Raw genomic sequence first — 11,799 nt, 5'->3', positions numbered from 1 at the left:
CTAAAGCTCCTGACAACAACATATATTTCAAGTAGCCAACCTCATAGGCAGTTTCTCAAAAAGTCTTTAGGCATGCACAGCTCCATGTTTGTGGAGTGTTTACACTCTCCCTTACTTTTGGAAACTACTCTACCACCTCCAAGGTTGTGAACTCCTGAGCATTTTCCATTTCAGATATGTATTCACAGATTTTCTAACTCTTTTCTCTAATTGTGTCTTACTTTGTATGTAGGAAATGTCAAGGCATTGTTCTGGATGAGAGTGGGAAGATTTTTGTGCAGCACATATTTGTATACACATCAGATACATTTTCCAATTTTCCATTTGAAATACTGAGTCCCTGACACTAACTCATAAACTACTAGACTCTGACTACTAATCCAAATATGATGTAGAAAAATAACCCAAACAGAATAGAAATACAAGCAGTTCAGAGGAGGCATGGTGTATAGTTGGACTTGCCTTTTGCATTATATAGGGTAGGAGTTATAAATCTAGTCAATTGTTTGTAGAAATAGTTCTCCTTGTGTTTTTAAAGTTAACAAAAATGGGAATTCCTGTCTCCTTTTGTCTGTAGCCTATTGAGCACATGTATTTTTATATGTACATGTAGAATCCTACCTGGTACCACACGTAAATTCTTGTGAGGTGGTTGACTTGGCAGATACAAATTGTGAGAAGAGATTACTCCTATTAAACACTTTTGGAACTGAAAATTTAACCTATGAATGAGTATCCTAGATGAACAACATTATACATAAATCCATGTTCAGTAAAATGAATATTTTTGGATCTGTGGATTATATATATTTCATGTTGAATTTCGTTTGGTTTGTATATTGCAACTTTTTAATTTAATTTCTGTGTGTGTATTTTAATGTATATATATATATATATATATATATATATATATATATATATTCTCCAGATTTTTCAAATATGAAATATATGTGTCTTATTATACACTCCCTAAATTCATTCATAATTATGTGTGTATGTATAATCAAATTTTCACAAAATTATTCTCAGAAATATTCATCTTCCAGAAATACATATTTGTTTCCTAGTACTGAAAACTAACTTCAGAGAAAGGTACATCCAAATCCTAATTTTTCAACAGTATCTGACCAAGTTTAACATCACTGCAAGTAGATTCGTATGAGACATGATGTGTATTTTACGTTTATTTTTATTCAACAATGGTACATTACTATTTCTTCAGTTTATACACATCATAGGATATATATTTCATCCAAAAGTTCACAAATTTATCACATTTGTTTCACATTCAATCACTTCCTGCTTCAGAACACATGTATTTCTCCAGTATTCTTGACTGGTCTTTTCATGAGACTTCATTGCAAATACATTATTTTTGATTTCCAAAATCAATTTGATGCAAAACTCACACACTCTTTATGATAAACCATAACCATAATATTACCTTTAGATGTATAACTGGTTGGAATGAATGTATGAATATCAATATAAGATATCCTCTATATTTTCAGATATCAATTCAATCCATTATTCAATGTTGGAACCCGTTATATTATTCATTCACAGTATGGTCAATTTATGCATTATCTCTATATTCATAGACACAGGGAACACCTAATTGAACCTCCAATACTAATTTATATGTCTTCAAAATATTGCTCCAAGAAATTTTGGAAGAAATACTCATGTCACCTGATCTACATATACATTTTATCAGAGTAATATTCTGTACACAAAATGCAAAGTTCACATTATGATTTTACCAAAACCTAAATGGAAATTGAGCATGGATTACGAAAAACATCAATGTCCAGGTTGCCTAATGCTCTCAAATGTCAATCCTATTGGTGACTTAATATTTGTTTCTTCCTGTAATAATATATTCAAACCCAAACCTGTTGAAAATGTCTAATCCTATCACTCACTTTATACTTTGCCTGATTTCCTAATATCTCTATTGATATCTGCTTAACTACATATTTTCCCCAGTTCATCATTCTGACTGACTCTTCATATGCGCTGATATTTACATTCACTCTCTAACTGAAAACCTATTGCTAAAGAACTTTTGGTCCAAATCCTATACTCACTCTTCTTCCTAAACATACTATCTTCCTAATCCTACTGACTATCTCTTTTTGACTGGATGTTCTCTTCAACATTCAATCATCCAAGGTACAAGGTCCTATGCCATTGTATATGCATTTATCTGAGACATCTTTGCAGAATGTAATTCTAAGCTAATTATCACAATCACGGGCCGAATGAACTTCTGGACTTCAAATCTTACCTAGATTTCTGTTTTCATACTTATCTTTCACCTGTATATACTTGTAAATATCGCAGTTTTCCAATATACTTATTCATTACACAGAATGATTCCTAATCCAAATCGAACCTGTTATTAACCTTAACTATACACTGTTCCCTCAATATAACTTTACAGAAGAGCAGGGACATTGTTGGTCTTACAGTACAGGAATGTACGGGATCTTAAACCTGCTGAGAACCTCAAAGTTCCATGCAGAAATGATCCCTGAAGAAGATGTAGGCAGCTATGAAGGACCTGAGAGAGCAAAAGTCATATTCCATGTCAAACATCCTGGTCAGGATGAAGGGATGTGTCTCAATCAGCCTCTCTCTTCTAAATGTAGAGAAAATAGACCAAACCAGGCCTCTGTAGAAAGCTGTTCCCGGGTGTCTATGGTTGATATACCATTCTAACTTGTGAAATTGTCACAGGAAGTAGGGGCAGCCTCCATCTCATGGGACCATTGGAAGCAACTGTTAGGACAAAGTGGTTGCCAAGGCAGTGCCCTCATTCAGTTCCTGAAAGAAGTGACCGACCTCACTTCTTTGTGATGGAACTCTCTGAACTGGGATCCAGGAAGCTAGGCACCCAGAGCCAGTCCCAGTCCCAGTCCCAGGGGTCTCAATTGTTAGGATTTACCAAGGACAGAGTCAGTCTTTTTTGTTACCTACTGATGTGAGCATTGCCAAATGCCTGGAAAGCTCTGAAGAGGGGCCTTTTCTGATAAAGCAGGTAGTGGCTCAACCATGGCTCCTGAAAACTTTAGAGAGTTGGCCAAGGAGAGAAGATCTGAGACAGGACAGGCCATTTCAGGGGATCATACTATGGCCCACCAGTCAGAGAACACTCAGGATAGTCACAGACATACTTGGGGGATGGAGGTGCCGTTGTAGGTGTCGGTGTGAATTTGTGGTTTTGACTCATGTTCTGAGAATAGGTAGGAAAGACGGTTTGTTTGTTTAGACTTTAGTGTTTCTAGAAAGTCGTTTGAAAATGCGAGTGTTTCTCTGTCTGTGAATTCCACTATATCCGTGGTTGTAGACATTTGAAACGGAATGCATCAATGGTTGTGTCATGTCTGGTAGAAAGCTTCCCACCATTCATCCTGCCAATTTATGAATGGAGAGTGGCTTGCCTTATGGATGGGCAGTACCTACTATGTTCCTAAGTTCCTGATTTCTTCCTGAATACTGGAAACTCTCCAGAATTGCCTCATGGTTTTGAGTCCAAGATATCTACCACCTACAAGCTCTGTGACATGGCCATGTACTGGATTGCTGAAGGAAAAGGGAGCATTTCAGGAAACTCAGATATCAGTGTGACCAGTAAAGTCTCAGTGGAGAAACACTGCTTTGAGCCTTTTGCTTACCTATTATTCTGTTGCCCTGAATGTCAGGAAAGACTTTTCCTCAGGCCACTCCTTTGTGAAACCTGAAGAAAACAGTTTTCAAATGGAATAGAATGGGCATTACCTGTGGCTCTTTGCTTAATTTCTTTTGAAAGGGATGTGGCTGAATCAGCCTCTTGGCCCTGTGTGAGGCAGTGGCTTAGATTCTCAGCACCGGATGGATCTAAAGAAAGTTTCCAAGTGGGCATCCAAAACCAAAATGGCCAAAAGAGCAGTCATTATGGATGAAGTCTCTCATTTTTCTCTGTAAGCTTCCTGACTTCCTTCAAGTGAGAATAGGGATCCTTTGTGTCAAATGAGTTCTTCAAAGCCCTGCAGAGGCTAGGCCATCGGTGCTTGGGTTTTCTCATGACACCAATTCACATAAAGAATCTATACCAGACAATCAGTAGGCCTCAAATTGGAGAAGTGGAGCACTTATAGAGCCGACCTATTTGATCACTCTTGGATCACAAGAAGGGTGTCCAGGACACCCTGAGTTTCGGCAAATGAGGGGCAAGGGTGCTTATTTTGGAAAATGTCTTGGGCTGCGCCCCTCATGGAAAGACCAAGCCAGAGGTTATGATGAGTGTCTATGTGGAAGAAGATGAGGGCCATGTGGGAGTGTTTTGGTTTTAATTGTGGTCATTTTTGTGGTGGTTGTAAGGAATGCCTGGGTCCACCTGGGCTTGAACTCTGATGTGATTCCCCTTAGAAACTGAGTTCTGGAACTGACCTCAGAGAAGTGTTGCCATGAATTGTGTTGGGATTTTAGGACGCCACGCATGAGAGTCGCCCTTGGAAACTGAGATCTAAGCCCAGGGTGGCTTTCCACAGAGCACTGGGAATCTCAGCCAGGATATCACATTATTTTATTCTGAAAGACATGGCAACCATAGTTGTGAGTCAAAACACACATGGTCCTCACATTGTAGACCTCAATGGGCCTGGCATCATGTGTCCTTTTGGCCAATCTTTGAGAAGCCTTGCCCCTGAGTGTTCTCCAGAGCTTTCCTTGAAATGTGCTTCTTCAATATTTAATGGTTCCTGAATGAATTGAAACCCACAGTTTCTCCAACTTAATCTTGAAAAATGGCTAGATAAATACCATGAAATTTTTGAAATTCCCATGACCAGGTGGCATTGAAGAATATTTGGATGTCCTGTTGCTGATCATGAGTATACCAGAGAGTTCCTTGATTGACTGGGTTTTATGAAAATGTTGTAGAACAGAGATGCCAGTATGTTGGAGCCTGCTGAGTAGTGGGCCCAGAGCTGTGGTGTGCAGGTGTGTGATAAAGCATCTGTGGTCGGGCCATGTGGATCTGCCATTGACTTCCAAATGGCTTCTGGCTGACATTGTGCAGCCAGGAATCAGTTATATGTCTGACACCTCTCCATAAAAGGCATCTTGTTATATGGAGATGTTTCAGGGCAATGTTCAGAATCAGGCTGCAATGGTCAAGGGGGCAAGCTATGTGGGATAGAAGCCTGGTTAGTGCATTCTCCTGCAAACCCTGACCCACCACACTTGACAGAACTCCCTCTCGCACTGTGTCCCAGTTGAACTCTTTGTATTTCGTGAAGCACATACCAAACTCCAAGTGCAGCAGCAAAAAACACCATGAAAAGTGGAGGATGACCAAATGTCTTCACATTCCACACGGGGAGACACTTAGCCTTCAGTGGCCACAGTTTACCTACAAAGAGAGAATTCAGCACTACTGAATCATGTTCTTTGAAAAATAAGAAACCATGTCTTCCAGGTCATATAGATGCAGACCCAGCTTTGATGGTCTCTATAGAAAGGAAGTCAAATCTCCTGACAACAACGTATATATCAAGTGCCCATCCTCAGAGGCAGTTTCTCAAGAAGTCTTTAGGCTGGCAGAGCTCCATATTTGTGGAGTGTTAACTTTCTAGACCAGGACGCAAAAAAAAAAACAACTTACTCCAATTAAAATCAAATTAAAGCAAGCTTATTATTTCCACCACCTCGGTGCCTCTCCCTTCCAAAACGGCGGGAATAAGACAGCAACCCCACCTTTCCTACAGCCCAGCATTATAGCCCAGAAAGTTAGACAAAAGGGGGGTTACAGATAACAGAACTCTGATAAGCATCACTCTAATGGTAGTTTACATTTTTTTTTTTTTTTGCTGGCCCGAACATCAGAATTTATGAGGACCATTAGAGCCTCAGAGAGAGTCGTTGTCTGGCAAGGGAAGGCCAATATTTATGAGGCGTCAATAAAGTTTCAGAGAGGGCTGTTATCTGGTCAGAGAGCCAGGCATGGGTGAGTTCAAGGCACAGACAGTAATTCCAAGCAGGTTCAGAATTTGCTGTAATTTATAGTTAATCCAAAATTATCTTTTCATGGCTTTGTGGCAAGATGGCTCCCAATTTTAATTAAAGATCAGGTTGGGTCTATCATTTCCCCCATTTCTAATGTGTCCTTTCCAAATTTTGATAGGGAAGGGTGAGAGCACTGAGGAAATTTTATTCGCTCATGTAACAGTCTCCATATTTTGTGAACTCACCAAAAACCAGTCTCCCTGATTTTACCTGACTTAATTAATTACTTATATTGATAGTCTATTTTTTGTGGCTCCATTGTTGTAAGAAGAGAGGCATCACTCATTTTGGCTCCTTCTGAGCTGAGAGAGGGTGACGTGAGGGGGCACGGCGTGAGGGACATGAGTTGCCTTTTAGTAGTCAGTTCGGTTTAAAGTCTGGTTGTGGAAGAACAGGTTGTAAAGTCATCTGGGGATGGGTTCTTCTATGAGAGAAACAAAAACCATGAGTACTGAATAAATGTTTAAACAGCTGGAACATGTCACTGTATACAAGTTCCCTCACCAATCTTTAATATCCCCAGTTATCAGGACTGTCAACTTAATATTTAAACTTTTAGTGTTACAGTTGTCTCTCCCCATAAGATACAGTTTAATAATTTAATTTCATCTGATCTTGAAAAATCTTTTTACTAGTATGACCTCTGTGTTTAATAGAGAAACATTTAATTCTGTTACTCAGGGCTGGATAATCGTACTAGCAAACATGAAGCCTACCTGTGTAGGTTAGGAATATCTGTAGGCCTTAAACTAAAAATTTCTGCCTCTGGCAGCTCCTCTTGATTGTCTCTTTTTATAGTTATCAGGCATTCCTCTCTGAGAATCCTTCTTTGTAGTCTCCAGTCTTACTTATTTTGGGAGGCTAACATAAAGTGTATACCTTAAAATATTATTATTACTATTATTATTTAAAATGCCCAGGAATGGCTGTATTTTGAGTTTAACTCTGTTTGCTAAGTGTTTAAGATGAAGCAGTCAAACTGACTTTTGTTTCTATCTATTTTTAACAGTCAGCTGAGCTTTTACTGGAGTCATTCCTGGGGAAACTTGAGAGCAGCTTCTCAGTTCTGCTACTGCCATTTGCGCTTGGTGGGTCCTCGTCTTGCTTGACCATGTGGCTTTCCTAGGAAGCATCAGGGATGTCTCCTTTCTGTGATGACTCTCTTCTTCTTAGAGAATGCACTGATTGGCTTTTTGTTCTCCAGTGGTCTCATTAATCTCCCTGATCAGGAGGTTATGTGGATGAGAGTTGCAAAGCTCTTTAGTTTAGTCCCCTATTCCCTGGATACAGACTGACTCAGAGGGCAAGAGCCAAATATTGGTTTTCTTGGCCATTTTTATTTTAATTTAATTTTAAATTCTAATTTTAAACATCCAGCAAATAAATTTTAACAGCCTTATATTAAGGGTACTGGGCTTTAATGTCTATAATTTAAAATTATTTATCTTTTTATTAATTGGGATCTGTATTATTCTGTCTGTCTTGTAGGTGATGACTTATTACCTTTAATTAACCCATGTTGTGTTCTTAAAGCAACAATTCTGTTAAACACTAACACGGAATCTTTAGATCACTTAAAAGGAAATTACAAAATAAAATTAACAACAGTAAAAATAATTAGTTCGTGTAATAGCTACCCTGAATTTTTTGGCTGAGTTATACATTTTATCCCCTGTTTGAGATCCTAGTAATCTTGACAGAAAAAAACAACAACTTTTGAACATAACTTTGAATGAAATAACATCTGACCTACTGCTTTCGTAGTAGTCATTCTCACATGTAGTAATATGGGACACAGAGCCTTATCTTTGGTAGGCAGGGCTCTTTATAAATCTTAACTGTTTTAGTTCTAAAACTAATCTTTTTTTAAATATCATTTTACAAAGTTTACATAAATTGTTTGATGTCACATGAACTTTAGCTAACACCATATGATATAACATTTAAATCATGAATTAAAAAAAGCCTGAAAGTTTTTAACCTTTACATAGATTAGGCTCTCATTAACTTAAAAATACATTTAAATTGTCCCCCAATGTAAAAAGTAACATAAAAGTTTGCATATCTTAATGATAACAGGTAAAGAAATCCCCAATATATTTTTTTTTTACCATACAACTTCAGAACTCCAGCATGATATAATGCTCTTTTAAAGTTTCTACCTTATAGACTTGTATAACTGGAAGATATGAGCATATTAATAGCATCACAATGACATTGATGTTTCTACATCAACCAAGTTTAGCTTGTAAAGAAATGGCAGTACAGTGCTCTAAAATAACTGTTTTTATTTAATCAGTTTTTTAATTTTTATGGTTGCTTGCTCTAGAAAAATTAAACTTAATAAACACAATGTTATGGGTAAACTTATGTTTTAAGAAATTTTTGTCTCTTTAACATATGAATGATTTTTACAATCTTATACAGACTTTAGAACAAACTTATACAGACCTAAGTAAATCAATAAGATATCTAACAAAAGTACTCATGAATGAGTAATCCCCTATCGAATTTACTTACTTATTTATCAAAATATTAGACAAATGTATTGAACAGTTTAAACTATTTTTTTTTGTTGAAGGAAAAGTTCTAGAACCAAGGCAAATTAGACATTTTAGAGACATTAATATTTTATTAGATTTTGGAACACCTGGAAAAACTTGTGAGCTTAAATTTAAAGACATTTATTTTTATCTTTTTATCCAATTTCAATTGAACAATTTAAATCATGTGAATTAAAGATCTTTGTATCCACTTTTTAAAATTTGTTTTTATGAGTGCTCCTTTTTTATGTGCGCTACTTATATATGTTAATTTGTGTATCATATATGTGATATACGAACATATGTATATATAGACATACAACACATAACGAAAGTGTGCACACATAATAATAGTAAAGGCCTTGTAGCTTTTAGCGGGTGAAATCTCCATTGCAATATTTCAAAAACTCCATTATTGGTCAAAGATAGAACTGATCAGAAAAACCTTAACCTAGGTCTGTAGGATCAAAATCATGAGCTCAAAAATTATGCAGAATCTAAGGAAAAAAATAAGAGTCCTAGAAAAAATGACTGGCCAGTAATTAGTAAATACCATACAATTTACCTTTTTTTTCTCCCTTAGGCCTCAAGTCAGTCTCCTACTGAGCTTGCAGGTTTCTTTCATTTGCATTTCAACATAAGTCCTGGCTGAGTTCTGGAAGAAGCTGGACAAAACTGCTATTCTGAGCAGACACCTCAGGCCTAGGGCATTTTAACCATAATTTTCATGTTCGGATGTTGAAAATTATGATACAATTTTAAGATACAATTCACAAAATTTTATATCTTTACATCTTGTTTTGTCAACAGATACCATACTATGATTTACTATCCTTGTCCAAATTAATGCACTGGTACACATTGTGACATTTTCCCAGGCTACCCAATTCAAAATTGGTGAAAAATAAGACTGAATATTTGGGAAGATTCTTATCTACTTGGAAGTAGAGTTCTTTATATTTCCATCCTAAGTATTTAAGTTCTCTGGCATGAATTATCTGAAATCATAAATTAAACATTTACCTAAACCCGACTTTTAACTGCAAGATTGTGCAATGCTTCAAAAACCCATTCAGATACCAGATTGTTAGAATAAAACATCATCATTTAGACACACATTCAGCTAATATCATTCCCAAGATACGATTTATAATATCAACACATTATTGCACATGTCTTAAAGGGCCAGAAACAAAGACACAAGACAGACTGAAAGGAGCTCCAGACTATGGCTGACAGACAGAAGTCTTTAAAACAGAGCAGATGAGAGAAAAATCTCCTAAACAAGTGGCACGATAGATGTCCCCACAAGGGGATCAGATGTTTTAACAGAGGGGCAACCTGAAATGTAATATCAAGGGTCTCCATGGTGACTTTACTGCATTTAGTGTCCCCTTTTTCTTTTTCTCTTTTTTAAGAAGACAGAGGTGGCATAATACTTACAGTGCAGGGAAGGAAGGAGAGAATCCCCTGAAGCAACAGGGCTTGGGCAGCTGCTGGGAGTTTCTCAGTCCCATCTTTTACTTACAGGATTAGCTCCTCTGGTTTGGTTCCACCCCAAGCACGCTACATCTCCTAACATTTCAGTCGTCAGTTCTCAAAAAGTTCCGGGGTCGGGGGGCGGGGTAGTATTAAAATTTTTAACTTAAATTTCGGTTCCTAACCTTGAAGCCAATTAATACCAATTTAGTAATGAGGACAGGGTTTGAGAAAAAGAAAAAGGGAGGTTTACTGCTTTGCTAATAAGGAGAAACACAGGGGACTCTACCCAAATTTGTGACTCTCTTTATCTAGAGGGACAAGGGGTTTTAAACGAGTTTCACTCCTTAACCTGGGAGATACTCAGTTCTTAGGTCCCCAGCAGGCATTGCCCTCTGCAGTGGGTGTGCTCCAGTCAGCCAGCTAGGGGCTTCTCTCATCCTGCTAAACAAAGGGGGGTACAGTTCATCACAGTTCCTTAAAACACAGTCCAAAGGGATGTCAGGCTTACTTGCTTTATTACCCATTTTCACGTCCAATATCCTTAAGTTTTTACCACAGAAATCACACAACAAAACGCACAAAAACAAACAAACAAAAAACATATAGAACACAGAACAAAACACACTCAAAAAAATCAGAAACCGATGAAGAAACAGAAAAACAGAGGAGCAATGCAACGTCATGCTAAAGTTCTGCGGTAGGACCACATGTGTGCCAGTCGGCACCTCTCTACCCTTCCAGAGGAATTCCCTACAAGACAGAACAGAGGACAGAACGATTCTTGGTTACTGTCTTGGACAGGTTTATATGTGACCCTCCCCAGGACACCCCTCCATCATCAAAAGAGTACTCCCTTAACCGGATATCAGATGTTATAAAGGTGCCACTTACCAATGGAGGCCTCCTCCACCAGATGCTTGCTAATAGTTTTAGTGCAATGGTTCACTGCAGTGCTCCCCGGACCGAGGGCTCAATCCAAGGCCTTGGAAATTGGCTCTCCAGTCCGGAGCCCTGGAGTAAAGGCCAGCTTCAGAATTTCTAGCAGTCTGGTCTTGTGATCTGGTCGGGTCATCACGCTGGGGAACTCGAAAATGTTAGACCAGGATGCAACTAAGACCACTGACTCCAATTAAAATCAAATTAAGGCAAGCTTATTATTTCAATCGGCCGGGCTGCCTCTCCCTCTCAAAACGGCGGGAACAATACAGCAAACCCACCATTCCTACAGCCCAGCTTTGTAGCCCAGAAAGTTACACAAAAGGGGGGTTACAGAAAACAGAACTTTGACAAGCATCACACTAATTGTAGTTTACATTTTTTTTTTTTGCTGGCCTCAGCATCAGAAATTATGAGGACCATTAGAGCCTCAGAGAGGGTCGTTGTCTGGCCAGGGAAGGCCAATATTTATGAGGTGTCACTAAAGTTTCAGAGAGGGCTGGAATCTGGTCAGAGACCCAGGCCTGGGTGAGTTCAAGGCATGGGAAGGCATTCCAATACAGTTCAGAATTTGCAGTAATTTATAGTAAACTAAAAATTATCTTTCCGTGGCTTTGTGGCAAGATGGCTCCCATTTTAATGAAAGATCAGTTTGGGTGATCAACCCTGTCCCTTACTTTTGGAAACTCCTCTACCACTTCCAAGGTTGTAAACTCCTGAGCATTTTCCATTCCAGATATGTATTCACAGAATTTCTAACTCTTCTCCTCTAATTGTGTCTTACTTG

Source organism: Callospermophilus lateralis, unplaced genomic scaffold (assembly GCF_048772815.1).
Source record: "Callospermophilus lateralis isolate mCalLat2 unplaced genomic scaffold, mCalLat2.hap1 Scaffold_136, whole genome shotgun sequence".
NCBI classification, from domain to species: domain Eukaryota; kingdom Metazoa; phylum Chordata; class Mammalia; order Rodentia; family Sciuridae; genus Callospermophilus; species Callospermophilus lateralis.
This window is presented reverse-complemented; position numbering follows the sequence as displayed.